A 13488-nucleotide genomic window follows, 5' to 3' on the forward strand; every position below is an offset into this window, starting at 1 on the left:
TACCACTGTGGCCAGCTGCACTGCTGGAGGCATGGCTTCTGGCCAACAGGCCGAAGACCTGGACACAGCGGCCTTTCAACTGCACCTGAAGTCAAATCCCCCTTCTGGCTTGACTCTCATCATCAAACAGCTGAGCTTAGGAAGGCCTCCACAAGTCCCAGCAAGTCGGTTTGCTTCTATCTTCACAGAGGCTGAAATCAAAGCTGCTTTCTGCCAGTCTGCACCTGAGGTAACCCCACCATGAATCACACGAGCAGGCCTCCTCAACCACCCAGCAGTTCCACAAAACTACTTTCACAGAAAAGGATAACAGGAGGAAAACAGGCTCTTTACTACCAGGAAATCAAGAAGCCACTAAGATCAAGCGATTGTAAACAAGACAAATTTTGCCATAAACATTACATGAGCCTCTCTGGGATGTTACAGTATAAATCAAACTGTATGTATCTGCCATACTTCTGTTCTCAGGTCAACCATGAGCATGGTGCTTTTAGTTTTATAACTTAAAAAAATAACTGCACAAATGGATATCACATATTTCAACATAAAGATTCTTCCCGTTTAACACCAGAAGTTTGTTTCCTACATGCACACAACTGCCAAAGTCTACACTGGCAGACTCAGCATGAACGAATCACATCAAAACTAGATTACACTCAGTCTATTCCTTTGAAACCACATACACCAACTGCAGTAAGCTCACATCAACTTCAGTGCTCAGTACAGCAATGCACTTGCTATACATCAACCTACAACTACCCAAAGAAGCTAACTAGAGCTTTCAGATAATTTGGTTTCTAGTCTAACATTTGATTGATACTACTTCAGTTTTGGAAGTCTTTAAATGAGTTGATACAGACTGCAAACAGAAGTTTCTGACTGCATGGAAAAAGCACCTAAAATCAGGTACAGGTATAGCTGTATGTAATTAACTGCTGGAATTATCTTCACACACACATCACATAAATGAGTTGGAAGGATTTTGTCCTCTTTTACAAGAACAGTTATTCAGTTTGATACATGTCACCACGGCCAGTAAATGACCCTCACTAAAAGCAGTTAAAGAAGTTTGATGTTATAACATATTACTCCATCCCAGAAGTTGAAACAAAGTATATCAAGCACTTGTTCGCTAAATTCATGACCAAACAGTTCTACTGATTTTAGCTTCTAGGGTTTTGATTACAACTGACTCTGAAAATAAACCCAGTTACCAGAGAATCCATCTGTTTGGTGCCACTGTCTTCAGTTTTAAGAGTACTGTTTTGTTGCTGAGGTAATGTCTACAGATTAAGCAATTCAGAGCCTTACTGTGTTAAATGCTGCAGACAGTCAACAAGTTCTAGCTCCAAAGAATTTTAAGAAATCATTAGCTAATACAAATCACTGCACCCATACACTAAGTGCTCAAAATAAGTAATTCGCCTTCAGCTCTCAACTGAAAGCAGAGCATTGGTTTGGTTTTTGTTTGTTTTTCTATTTGAACGTTGCAAATGATCATCCTTCAGAGGCCACAGGCAATGCTAATGGAGAAAACAGATCTGTCCATTAGAAACCGAGTATGAATAACGAAAGCCAGGAATGAAACTTCTGGGAAACGTAGTTTTCCAAAGAAAACGTCAACATGGAACAGAGGAGAAAGTTACAGCAACTACTCCTCAGGCCAGAAAGAGCTGTTTCTACATGCAATTTCAGCTGTGCAGGAAGCAACAGCTGAGTTTAAGGCAACTAACATCAAACCCTTTAACACCCAAGCATAATTAATTTTCCAAACGTTTAATACACAACAAAACAAGGTATTTCAAATAAATCAAGTGCAAGTCATCATATCCCCCCCCATTCCCTTCTTCACCATTTGTAGCCTTGCATAAAAACTGACTTGCAAGTGACTTGACCAACTGGTATGCGAGCACTTGGGAGGGGATAAGCATTAAAGCAGCAATCAGGAAGAAGAGAAAGCCTGTCTTTTAAGTTTTATTCAGAGATCCTCTCCATAGCACAGCACCGGCTGGTACAACAAGATGTTCCCACCCCGTGAACTCTGGAAGTTTCCCAACTATTGGAGCCATTCCCTCCACGAGCAGCACTACCTTAGCCAGGAGCTACTCTATTGCATTCTGCTTGGAACACAATCACCTTTTCATTCTATAAAGCAGCAAGGTAAATGGCATGTCAAATGATAAATTCAAGTTTGTATTACTCAAAAAGGAAGATGACAATAAAGTGCAGAGCAAACATGACTCTTATGAAAGTGGATGGGACATAACACCAACTGTTCAATATTGAACCCACAAAGTACCACTAATTAAAGGCTAAGTAGTTCTGCATTCTACAGAAATAATATAGCAAGAGAACAGATCAAACCTGAGCTTCAACTGCTGCTTCCTAGCTAAGCAAGCTACAGCTTTTTACGGAGATGGTCACAAAAAGTATATAACAACTCTGCAGGTGCTCATAAAAACTTTCCGCTTCATTCTGTGCATTTAGAAATGGATTAGAGGAAGAGCACATCAGATATTTCTAATGCTAAACAAAACTAAACAAAAAAGAGGTTAAAAGCATCTGAATATGTATGTACAGGAGCTTCTTTTATAAAGCCTCACCACAGAAAACCTCTCCTCTGCCCACCTACCCTTCACCTTTACACAGAGTCCACTTAAAATCTTTAACACCTGAACAAGCAGCACAGAAAAGACGACAACTTTTTTTCCACTTAAGCAACTATCAAATTCTCCAACTGTGGAGCAGGACAACATACTATATTGGTTTTGCATCATGAAAAAGAGTAGTAACCGACCAAGAAGAGCAAACGCAACGTTCAGCATAAAAAAGATAAACAATAAATGGCTTTTGGGAGATGGAAGGTAGCATCACAGGTAACACACTCAGGCAATTCAGGGAATCTGTATGCACGATCTCTCTAGATTATTCCATGCTAATGAGTCTGTGAAACAGCAGGAGCATCTCACTTTCCACTACATTTCCTAAATGCTTTATGCAAACACTGGTAAAAGAACATTGGCAGATACAAGGAATCTTTTAGCAAGCATGTAGACAAAGAACACATAAAAAAACCTTTATAGCCAACATAGAACAAATTTAAAGCTGGTTACCAAAACCAGAGGAAAGGTGTCATAGAAGTAAAATGGTATCATGAAAGTCGAGGGGTTTTTGCTCAAGTTTGTTCCAGTGATATGGAAACCTCTCAAAAAGCCATCCCTGAGAGGATGAAGCAGAACTCTATCACAGCCTCAAGCCAGGAACAACAACTCCAAGACCTCAGCTAACCAGTAAGGCAAGGGCCTCCTACTTTACCCCCAAAAACCAGGGAGTGCAAGCCTTGACAAAACAGTGTTTAGTTATTGGGTTTGACTTCCTCTTCAACATGAGGATCCCCAACCCCACCAGAGTCAGGAGGGTGTTGCACGTTCCTCCAGCTTCACTATGATAACTGACTTCTGAAGCCACACAATTCACACCAGTTGATATATCAGTGTATTGTTACACTAGCCCATCACCTACTGGGCAGCCTATTTGGTGCTTCCTTAACCATCTCCACCATGATTGCTAAGACAAAATGCTTTACTATTCGTAGTGACCTAAAAAGACACAGGAGAGAATGACACAACACTGACATTTTTCATGTTCACGCTCTGATGGCACAGTATTTTGTACCCATAAAATCTTCAGGTTGACACGCTAATTAAAAGCGAACATCTCAGTTTGATTTTCCTGGACATGATTTAGCAGAGGGTTGTTAAGAGTTAGGATGATATGATCAGGTTGCGGTTGGACTTGATGACCTTTAAGGTCTTCTCCAACCTGAGCAATTCTCTAACAGCCGATTAGTTACAGGGGCACTTTACAGTGACTGTTAAGGTAATCACCTTTTCTAATAGGATATATTTTTTTACTTCTTGAAATAAAAATCAGTAGAAACTGAAAAAAATGAAGAAATTTGACAGCGTTTGTATCATCAAAGCAGCCAAACAAACCACCTGAGCCGCCATACCAAGCGCTCAGCTTCAGCACCGCTGTGGCACAAACCCTCCCAACCATATGGAATAGCTATCAAAATAACACCTTCTGCAGAACTGATAAGAACAAGGAACGACCCAGCTGGAGTCCCACAGAGCTTCCTGGCAGGAGGTTGGAAACAATCCTTTTTGTTCAAACGCTATTCCTGTACCTCCTAACACCGTGTCAAAAGTTAAGTATATCTTCCTGAAGCGCAGCCGTCTTTCTAATGGCACAGCCGTCTTTCTAATGGCACAGCCGTGCCCGCTACGCTGCGGCCGAAGGCTGAGCGCCTCAGGATCTCTTCTGTTTCAGTTCTGCCTCCTCGTCTCCCTCCCCTCACGATGCTCAGCGTCCATACGATGCACTGATTCACCGGAGCCCGGCGGATTTCACGGGATGACATCACCAGGTGAAACCCAGCCCCGCTCAGCCGCACTTCCTGCCCATGTGTAAGATGGGGCACGCCGCACCGCCGCCTGAACCCTTCGCTGTTTATTCACCTCCGCAAGTTTTGCAGCACCCCAAGCCCAGCTGTTGCTGCAAGACGGGAACTTCCCGGCACAGGACGGCTTCGCACCGCACGCCGGGAGGCGGCCCGCACGACCGCCAGCAGCCGCACGCACGGATCCCATCCGCGCACACACAAAGCAGGCACGGGGAGCTCCGTAGGGCCGGACCGGGCCCCCCCTTACCCGCACCGCCCGGGGGAGACCCGCCGCAGCGGAGGGGCCGCCGCTCCCCCAGGCCCGCAGGCCGCTGCCCCGGGGCAGGGTGCCGGGCTCGCCCCTCCGCAGCCCGGGCGGCGCAACAAAGGCCTCCCCCCGCCGACCCGCTCCCTCCCGCCGCCGAGGCGTTACGTACCGGAGCGCGGCGCTGGCTGGGAGGCGCGGCGGCTCTCATAGCGCCGAGGCGGGGGAAGGCGTGACGGTCACCGACGGCCGGCGGCGGGCGGAAGCGGCGAGGTCGGGCGGGAGCGGAGCCGCATCGCTGCCCGCACCGAACCTTGCCGAGCTCACCGCCGACAGCGCTGCGGCCGCCCGCGGCTCCCGGACAGCCCGGCCGCTGACCGCCGCTCCGGCACCGTTGCCGCCGCACTTCCGGACAGGGAGGGGTCACGCGGTGCCGCGCCGCGCCGCTTCCATCCGGGACCTCGCGCGAGGCCACGCCCCTCCCCTAACAGCCCCCAGCGGGGCGGGGCGCCGGGCGGCCGTTGGGACGGGGGGGGGTCGGGAGCGGTCAGCGGGCGGTGCGGAGCCGGCCGGGCTGTGGCGGGGTGAAACAGGCCTCCGGCACAGCCACGTCTCCCCGACACCTCGAGTCTCCCCTTGTTCCTTTCAGCTGGAGGGGCCGCTCGGAGCAGGACTTTCAAACTGAGCTGCCTCCGTGGTGACTTTGAGATGTATCACACAGGAAAAGCAGCGGGCTGAGATATTTCTGTAGATAGTAACTAACGACCATCCCCTTTAAATCTCGCTTTAGACAAAGTCTGCAGGGGTGGATCATTAACAGGAGCCGTGAAGAATGCATACATATTTATCAGCAGACAAAAGGCGAGATTACAGCTCAGAAGTTCTTTGGCTGCCACCACTCCATCCAGCCATTGGCCTACAAACTTCTTTCGCTCGCCCTCAGATACTCTTTTGTGTGGGTAAATGCCACAGATGGGCATGTAAGTAGTTGCCAAGTAAAGCAACTAGCACTTTCCAGATCCGAGTCTCCAGTTGGTTTGATGAGAAACTGATTTTCCTGCACTTTTTTTCCTCCCCTCCAACAACAGCTCGGTGCTGTTCCCTGCTATTCCCATTTTTCATATCCTAAATCTGTTTCCCCTCTATGCCAAATTAGAGCGCACCACGCCGTACCGACCTCTTGCATCACCTTAAGGTGAAATACTCTCAAGTCTGGACTCATCATGGCTTGCATTATAGCAGCGCTTAGTAGGTCAATTGAGATAAGTGGCCCTTTATGCCAGACGTTTTACAAAACACACGAGACAAAGGGAGAGTTTAAATTGTAATTACAAAGGACAGAAAACGGTAAAGAAAAACACGACAGAATGAAATGGTCAAACAACCCTTCAACAGTGTCTGCCTGTGCTGTTCGAAATGGAGAACGTAGCCCATGTTCCTGATCAGATTGCCTCACCCTTGTTGGGTGATGTGAGGTGGACTGTATGAATTCAGCTGGTGTACATGATGTTAACACGGTGTTTCAAATAGTCTCTTTTCAATGCTAGGCGTCTGAGCAGGCCCACAGACTCAAGGGAAGTGGTTGTTGTGTATGTAAAGATGCACTTGAGTGATTTGCAAGTTGAAGTTGCAAGTGGAAGTAATTCTCTACTCAATAGGTAACCGCATTTCAATAGTGAAATTATGCATTCTCATTCATTATACAACCCTTTGAGATCTCTTTGGTGAAAGGAAGCATTTAACACACACATGAAAACACGTTTTCCAGATTGAAAGCAAGGTTAAATCAGTAAAATCAACTTCCTGAGCCAAAGTCAAAGCATGAGTAGTAATTTTGTCTAATTCCTTAAGCAAGTCAATCATTTTTATTAACTGATACTGAGAGGGAAATCAATGGCAGGCAACTTGTGATGCTGGCAGTGCTGCTTGCTTTCTGCTTTGCTTTCATATCTGTTATCCAAATGAAGAAACTTTAAGGGAATCGTTACCGATCTGTAATATTTTTGTTCTACCCTATTATTTTTTAAAAGAGCAACACTTCAAGAATACTACCAAGGCACACGTTTGGTTTTGCATCAAATAAATTCGAAGCCTGTTTGGCTGATACGAGTCCCTATTTTATGCTCAGTTTTAAAAGACTATAAAAATTTATCAAAGAAGTTTTTCAGGCTCTTTATAACGTAGCAGCTTAAAAATTCGAATTGCTTTTTGGAATTAGAAATCCCAGGGTGTTAAGGCGTTCATTACCGATTTATATTGACTTCACCACCTTAACTTCTTGGTATGTTTTGCCTCTAGGTATTCTTTGTAAAAAGGAAAATAATAAATCTTATTAAACTGCAACAACCAACTAATTTCTTACTTATTAGTGAAACTGCTGTAAAATTAATCAGTAACATTTCAGCAGAATGGTCCTTCTCTTGAAAAGGTCGAAGTACTGAAACCAGCACTCTTCACTAGAAAACATATGCTAGCTTTGGTGGAAAGTTTTTAGTCTCTCAGAAACTGCATGTTTGCTACCTGAATAGACAACTGCTATTCCATTAACTATCATGAAGAGTCTGACAGTGTTGGGTGGGTCAGATTCAAGTCTCAGTTCTTCCCCTTCCAGGCTAGAGTTTTGATATCCTGTCTTTTACATCACAAAGACCTTAACTGCCAAGCTACCGGCTGACTCGGTAGGAAGCTTAACCATTCTTCCCTGCTTATGAGGTGTTAAAGAAACATTAATTTTAGTAGAAACTTGAACTTGGGACTTCGAAGCTTCACCTGAGCTCAGCAGATGTTGTGTGTACGCTTCCCTTTCTTCATGCATTCTAAACAAACACAAAGATTCTCATCCAAAACGTGAAAGAGGAAAACACCGAGTTCTGCTTTGTTCACGTTTCTTTAGAAATATGGTTTCCCAAGTTGTAACTTTGAAACTAAATATCATTCCTGAATGCAGTAGAAACTTTATAACATTCTCAAGTGAGAAAGATGGAGTTTGTTGAATGTTATGGAAAAAGATGAGAAAGCTTCCTTTCTGTTGTTGGTTTTTGTATCAGCATTACTCTCCCAAAGAGTGAAATCAGAAATCTATACTTTTAAATGTAATATAGAAATTTTCTTTCTGCTCTCTGAAATGCACACAATATAACATATGCTTGTACACTTCTCATACCAAAACACAATGTAAATTTGTGGCTAATATTCATGAATTTGATCTTAAATCCAAGTGCAGTCTTCATCCTCATTTAAATACCAACTATTAAAACACCTTTAAGAGCAGCTTCCAAAGAGAGAAGCACTTATGAACTCCTGCTTTTTTTGAGATTCCTATGGCATTGCCTCTTGAAATTGCCTCCTATCTGATAAAATCCCTAACTGTACTCCTCATAAGAGCACTTCCCAACATCAATATTCCCGAAGTCTGTAGAGCTCCATGCCAGGGCTTGACTCAGTTGTCACTACTCATAGTAGAAGCCCAATACTGCTTTTAATTTAGTATTATAGGACTGAGCTCTAATATAATATTTTGCAGAACAAACATTTGAGCGTGGAGCATTAAATATGTTGTATATAATAACTAAAATCTGGACTGTCATTTTAGTGTGTTTTCATATACAGAACAAGTAGCTGCATCTCCAAGAAATACCAAAGATTTGTATGACATGAGTCAATTATGAGAAGTCAATGTAGCTGTTATAAATAGTAAGGGGAAATTAAAGCACATTGCAGAATTATATGAAAGATACCAATACAAATGCTGAATACAGAGTTGAGGACACAGAACACTGGGATTCCTAATAGAACTGTGCTTGACATTTAAAATTTTGAAGTAGCAAATTTTTTCCATCCTAAGAGAAATCAGATTTGTTACCCATTTTTATTTACTTTGGTGCTTATTTCGACTTAACACCACTTATAAAATAGTGCTCACTCTAAGTTCTGTCGTTCTCGTTAGCACGGATTTTGCACAGCTGATGATTTCATCTAGTTCAGTCCTCCTTGCTGACAAGCAGTTTGTGTCTTAAGACATCATGATTCATAAACTTCCCTTTGCTCTGGGATTTGAGAGACCAGTATGGGAGTATCCTATTCTTACAGCAAAAGCTCAGATGAATAATGCAGTACGAGTAAAATGTGTCAGTCAGTGACAGAGGCATTCTATATGTAAAGATAGCTTAAAACTGCTAGTCAGGAAAAGGTGGATTGATGCAGATAATGATTTTCTGAGTAAGATTTTGTCTGACTAAAGGAACAGTGATAAAACAGTCATTTTGCAGTACCGTAATTAGATACAAGCTTCATTTGAGATTTTGCCTTTCAATTGCTCTACCAAATTTACATAAGACGAGTGCATGTTGGTGCGGAATATAATACATGCACGTTATCCTCTGAGAGGTTCAGGATTCCAGTGTCCATCAAAATGTAGAAGTCACTTTTGTTTAAGTATTCTATTGACGCCACTGATTTGGAAAGCTTGAGATTTGCAGTAGTTATTCATCATAACATCACATTTGCATGCAGATTTCATTCTATACTTATTAGTTAAAGAATAACTTTAAAAAGTTTTCCCATGTATATTTAAAAAGACCAATTTTCTCACAACTCAGAATTGAGTTGTTTAGTTTCTTTTGTTGTCTTTTTTTCATACCTCCACTATTTTACTTGAAATAATGGAAGCTTAGAACCTGATACTTTCATACATCTGTTGTATCCCCGAGTATCTCTGTTGGTCCATTAGTGATCATTTCATAAAAGCAGGAGCTGACCATGGAACAATTGCAACAGGGTATTAAGTTCAGAACAAGTCAATAATAGTTCCCTAGTGTGCTCTGATGATAATGACCAGATAAATAACAGAATAGACATAATTTTCATGCTCCTGTAGTTGTATAATTAAAAACTGGAAAGTTTCAGTTTTTCAAGATGTATTTGCAAGCATATGAGGTAGTTAAAAATAAGCTAAAGATGTTCATCTTGGATGACTACCTTGAACTGCCTTTGAGTGCCAACACACACTTGAAGTGTGTTACCACCTCAAAGTCTCAGCAGTCACAGATGCAATTGTAAAATACCAATCTTCTAAGAACACAGTCAAAGTTGGATTTGTCATCTAAAACATCCATCCTGTTCTATGAGTTTTAAGGTAACAGAAGATGACAGCAACATATCCTCAAAATGAATAGATTCAAAGGAAGTCATGATCTCATAAACACAGAATAGCTTGAGGCTATCCAAGCCTCTCTGAGTCATATTTCCTTAATGATAATTTTAAGGTCACTGTTGAATATGATCAGCTTATTTTGAGAGACGAGAAATAAATCAGAAGCGATACCTGGCAAGAATGAAACAGAGATCAATTGCCACAATATGTAACTTGAGCTCAGTTAATCAAAATGCCTTTTGAAATGCTTTTGATTTGTAGTTTTGTTATTCTGTTGTTCTAGAAATCTGTTTTAATTTTTCATTCCATACCCCATGAAGAAGTCTATGAATTCCATTATGTCTGGATAGAGCACAATTTGGGCTTAGTACTTTGATCAGCCTTTGTTAAGAGACTAAGCTTTAACAACCATTACTGAGATTATCTTTACCAATGTATTATCATCAGTCTGGCTTCTCTAAAACCTATTTTGAGTGCATATATATAAGTAGCTAGTTTGTATCAACAGAGGGGAAAAAAGGTCAAAATATACTGAAGGAAAACTTAATATCTACATTTTTTAAAGAGAACATGCCTGTCAGCTATGCTGAAAACAGTTTATTGTGGCATGTCAGTCAATTACTCATTTATAGTCTAATACAATTAACAATGCAGCATGGAACATCACCCTTTGAAGAATTCCAACCACTGGTTTTCTAGACATGAGATCCTTTATCTGTGCTTTTAATCCATTCATGCTGTCTCTCTTCAGGTAAAGAGCTTCAGCTTTTAGGATTCTGAAATAAAAGTAGTCAAGACATCATTGTGATTCGGCATATCTGCAAGAGGATGAAAAATGTTTAGCCTGCAAATATTGTTGAGAGTTGCGTGGACAGGAAAAGTATCTTTGTTCTCCAAAGAAAATGAAAGTTGAAGTACTTAAAATCATGCACAGAGACAACAAATGAAAGAAGAACTGACAGTGTGTGACAAGATTCTTGCCAGTGTTCTCCATAGGCACTCTTAATACCCAGAAAAATCCAACTGCCACTTTCACCACTCAGCTATTGGATCGGTGACCAGCTGAGTTCTGCTGGCTGGCAGAGCTGCAGTTTTATTCCAGCATCAAAGATAATCAACTGCATTTGAAAGGAGATGGGTGACTGAGAATAAAACTGGAGCTTTTTGAGAGCTGGCTTTCAAAATATTCCTCACGAGAAGATGACTGTATTCTTTAACAGCTGGCACAGAAGAGCCCTGCCTTCCAGGAAATCTATCTCCCAGAACAGCCGAGTAAGTATCTCACATGAGCCAACAGGTTGACTCATCGCAGACATGTTTCACTTCTCTTATAAATAAAGTTACATAACTTCTTTTTCTTCTCTTGTTTTAAAGGGGCCCTTAAAATATTCCATAAGGAAAAGTCAAAATGAAACACTTGTATAACACAGAATTACTCCACTAGTCCCAAACAGGTTAACTCCTCACACTACCCACCTGTTTTTCAGACATACTTCAATAAAGTTTGACACAGAATCACTAATTTCAGTTCTCTTCAACATTCTGGTTGATAGTGAGTATTTAGTCAAGTGAATCAGGAAAAGTGCCACAATAATGAAAAATGTACCTTGAAAGTGAGAAGAGGGCAAAGCTCACTGCTCTGGGATAGGGAAAAGACTCCACTTTCCATATGAGAGAGCCATGACAAAGCCTGCACTGTATAAGCTGTTGTAGCAATTGGACAGACCAATATGATGGGAAACATGACAAAAGAACCAGTACAATAGAAAGGTGCTATGAAGGAAGGGAAGAAGATACTCACCTGTATCAGAAGATTCTAGGTTCACAGGGGAAAGCTTCACCAAAGCGGGATCTCCAAAAAGAAATCCTTCTGTAGTGGCAGTCAGCCCTTAAATGAGGTCTAAGAGAGGTGCAGCCAGGCTGAATTGCCTTCACCTGTGCTCCCAGGGCTGACCGGGTCCTTTCCCCAGGTGCTCAATCAGTGGTTCAGGCCTTGATTCAGCATTTCCCATCTATTTGTCTAAGAGAACCTGGGAGCTTACAAGTCCTCTGTTTATAAATATTTATGAAAACAAAGCTCTCTGTGAATGACTGTGCTATTTTCACTCTTCACAGTTTTACAAACCCCAGCCTTTGATCTAACAAAATCTCACGAGTGTCACAATTATAAAACTAGACTGACAAACATTCAAAGTGAGAGGATATAAAGCGTTCTCAGCTCTTAAACTGGATATAAACTAGAAGCAAAGAAGATGGCACATGTTTCTTCACTTGAAAAACTTCACCCCGAATCTTCTTTCAGGGACAGCTTGAAAAAACAAATTGTTCAGTAGTTTTGCAATCTGTCACGGTGGAGGACAGCTTCTCAGCTGTAGATGCCTTCAAATGAATCATGTATCATTTCATCTAAGAATCTATAAACCTTTCTAGTTCAGTTAGTTTTTTTCTCTCTCAATATCAGAAACATTCTGCACAGCTCTAATCCAGTACGTACTACAGAAACAATCATATGAATCCAAACCAAGTGTTGGAACATCCCATGAATTGAATTTTGTATATTTTTTCCTAATTTTCTCTTCAAAATTAACATGTCACAATAGAGCAAAGTGAAGAAGAATCTATTATTTAATGGGAGCTCCAGGCTGAATGTGAAGGCCTGCACTTGGTGAAGCTGAAATCCAGGCTTAGTGGATGTCATTAGTATCAAAGTATGGTAAAGTTGAGAGGTTACTGTCTCTTGAGAAGAGAGAATATGTATAAGACCCTATGCAATAGGTTAGTTTTAAGGTTCATGAAAACTCTGCCAACCTCAGATTTGAAATATGTGAATTCAACCTTGGAGTTTTCTCTGCTTATAAGATATCTGCCTCAGAGCACAAGAATTGATGTAGAATCTGGTCACGCTGTGGCACAGTGCACATAAAAAAGAAGACAGTATTTCCTGATCTGATGGTACAGTAGAAACGTAGCTTCCTCGCTGGTTGCCAATTCAGTATTCATCTGTGATCATACATAGAGTAGGATGGGACTTGGATATGAATTTTGTTCTATCACATTCTCATAGGTGATAGCCTTTGAAGTTTGACAAAGCCCTTAAAAATATTTCACTGCTAATTTTCTTCTCATTATAATTCCTCATCAGGAACTTTGCTAACTGCAGTTTTTATTTGCTCTTTCCTTGAGCGCCGTTCATATATATTATTTTTCAGTTAAGCACTTTGATTAACTGATTTGTTAAGATTTTTTGTGAAGTAAATGACTAATGATATTCATGTTTAATAGATGTGGAAGAATAGAGAAGGAAAGTGACTGTCATGGTGAGTGGCACGGTCAGTGCCAGGGCTGGGAAAAGAAACCTAAGATCTTTACTGCCAGTTGTGGTTGTTCCTTCTGCCCTCTACAAGATCATTTCATCTCAAAAACCTGTAGGCCAGTAGGATCTTTATTTAAGGTAACAGGTAGAATTAAGTTCCTAAATGTGGAGTTACACAAATAAGAAGTCAGTACATTTCTAGGGGTAGTCCCTGAGCGTGTTAAAAGTTTTAATTAGAAGAGCTACTTCCTGAGCTCTGACCCACCTACTCTTGGGCAGCTCTGGGTGATTCTTTTAGAAATATCCTCTTGCAG

The 13488-nt window shown here is 41.6% G+C and overlaps 1 protein-coding gene and 1 long non-coding RNA gene across 3 annotated transcripts in view; both read right to left on the minus strand.

Annotated features, from left to right (window-relative positions):
- Positions 1–5124, minus strand: part of SPOPL (speckle type BTB/POZ protein like) — a 29994-nt gene extending 24870 nt beyond the window's left edge. For both annotated transcript variants that reach the window (XR_011904373.1, XM_072342374.1), the window contains exon 1: positions 4882–5124. The gene's annotated coding sequence lies outside the window, so the exon portion shown is untranslated. The remainder of the gene's footprint in view (positions 1–4881) is intronic.
- A 5024-nt stretch (positions 5125–10148) lies between these two features.
- On the minus strand, positions 10149–11723 carry LOC140255132 (uncharacterized). Its single transcript, XR_011904407.1, has 3 exons — positions 11663–11723; positions 11468–11565; positions 10149–10637 (listed from the first exon to the last, which is right to left on the minus strand). It is a non-coding gene; the product is annotated as an uncharacterized lncRNA (long non-coding RNA).
- Between the last annotated feature and the right edge of the window lie 1765 nt (positions 11724–13488).

Source organism: Excalfactoria chinensis, chromosome 7, assembly GCF_039878825.1.
Source record: "Excalfactoria chinensis isolate bCotChi1 chromosome 7, bCotChi1.hap2, whole genome shotgun sequence".
NCBI classification, from domain to species: Eukaryota; Metazoa; Chordata; class Aves; order Galliformes; family Phasianidae; genus Excalfactoria; species Excalfactoria chinensis.